Source organism: Lipotes vexillifer, unplaced genomic scaffold (assembly GCF_000442215.2).
Source record: "Lipotes vexillifer unplaced genomic scaffold, Lipotes_vexillifer_v1.1 scaffold979, whole genome shotgun sequence".
NCBI lineage: Eukaryota > Metazoa > Chordata > Mammalia > Artiodactyla > Lipotidae > Lipotes > Lipotes vexillifer.
Genome location: NW_006791996.1, coordinates 61,038 through 63,080, shown reverse-complemented (window position 1 = coordinate 63,080; position 2,043 = coordinate 61,038).

Genomic DNA, 2,043 nt, shown 5'->3' with positions numbered 1-2,043 from the left:
CCTGCTGCGGAGCACAGGCTCCGGACGCGCAGCCTCAGCGGCCATGGCTCACGGGCCCAGCCGCTCCGCGGCATGTGAGATCCTCCTGGACCGGGGCACGAACCCGTGTCCCCTGCATCGGCAGGCGGACTCTCAACCACTGCGCCACCAGGGAAGCCCTGTCACAGATTTTTAACATGACTTTCCTGGGTACTGATTTCACACTTTTGGTAGGACCTCTATTGCTCTTACTTGTCTGGGCTAAACAGGGGCCCCGGGTTTCCAAGGAAAGGGGAATCTTTGATCCCTTCATAAAAGGATTGAAGGCTCTGCCAGAGTGAAAACATTGGCCTGGTGGATGGACAGAATGGTGGAAGCATCTTCAGACCTAGCTCTGACTTTGGGGAGGCCCAGTTGGAAATTTCCATCATACCCAGCGCCCCTGCCATCCCAGGGACCCAGCACAGGTCTCTTAGCAGTCCATAAAATGGGTTTTTAAACTGCACAGACTTGGCTCTGAGCCTGGGCACCTGAGGATCCTGCCAGACAGTGCACTTTGGAAGAAGATGTACAAGGAGCAAGCAGCTAAGCCATTTGGACTTGAACTCTGGGGAGGCAGAAACTCCCCCCACCCTCTGCCCTCTGTTGGCTGATGTGACACCTATATGTAATGTACACCAGTCTGTTTCCACACTTGCCTTTCTAGTGACTGTTGGCCCCGACGAACCAGAAGTAAGGCCTGCCTTTGTGCTGCACCTGCAGAGCCATTCTCCCTACTTTGTAATAAAAATAGAGGGGGAAGTTCGTGGGTCTTCACCACCCGGAGCTAAGGAACAGCAGCCACGGTATGTCTGGAGACCCTGGGGCACCTCGTGTCATCGTGTGCTTGCCCTTCCCTGTCACACATTGGCTTTCAATGCGCTGTGAGCAACACACTTTGTCTCCACAGTCCTGAGTATAGGGCAGGGTCTCCAGGCCAGGGAAGGAGCACCCTCTAGTGGAGCTGGGGTGAATTCTCAGGTGCGAGAATCTCCAGGAGCCGCCACTGCGACCTTGTGCAGGATTTTGGTGTACCTTTTGTGGTTTAAGACAGGTGGGTTGTCAAGGGACTTGGAGTATCTTCATTCCGTGCATGTGTACTCCAGGTGTGATCACTTAAGAAAAGCCGAACTCCACGACCAAGTAAGTAGGAGAGTCTTCATTTTATAGAAAGCTTCGCTGCTGGGATTTTTCCTGTCCTTTGCCCTGATGAATTTAAATGGGTTTGATTTGCAAATTTGGCTTTACACTCATTGTTTTTGAAACACATCAGTGGAATAAAGTTGCTGTTTATTTTATTTAGAAAATTACATTTTGTAAAGGAATTTGACATTCATCGTCATAACCAATGACCCTTTTTTTCTCTCAGGCCAGAGATTCTGAAACACTGTTCCGAGACGAGGGGTGGGTTGGCTGCCTCGGCAGTAGCTGGGAAACTTTTTAAAAATTATGGATTCCTCCGGCCTACCCCAGACCTTCTGCATTAGAATATTTTTTAAGTCTCTAAGGTAATTCTGATGTGTCTTTTATTTATTTTCCACGTTTATTTAGGTATTTTATATTTGGCTGAGTTGGGTCTTTGTTGCTGCACACGGGCTTTCTCTAGTTGGGGCGAGCGGGGGCTACTCTTTGTTGCGGTGCGCGGGCTTCTCATTGCGGTGGCTTCGCGTTGCGAAGCACGGGCTCTAGGTGTGTGGGCTTCAGTAGTTGCGGCACTAGGGTTCTGTAGTTGTTGCTTGTGGGCTCTAGAGCACAGGCTTAGTAGTTGTAGCACGCGGGCTTAGTTGCTCTGCAGCACGTGGGATCTTCCCGGACCAGGGCTCAAACCCTTGTCCCCTGCGTTGGCAGGCAGATTCTTAACCACTGCGCCACCAGGGAAGCGGTAGGCAGAGGCTTTTGTTCTTTTGTTTTTGTTTTTTTTTGCGGTACGCGGGCCTCTCACTATTGTGGCCTCTCCCGTTGCGGAGCACAGGCTCCGGACGCGCAGGCTCGGCTGCCATGGCTCACGGGCCCAGCCGCTCCACG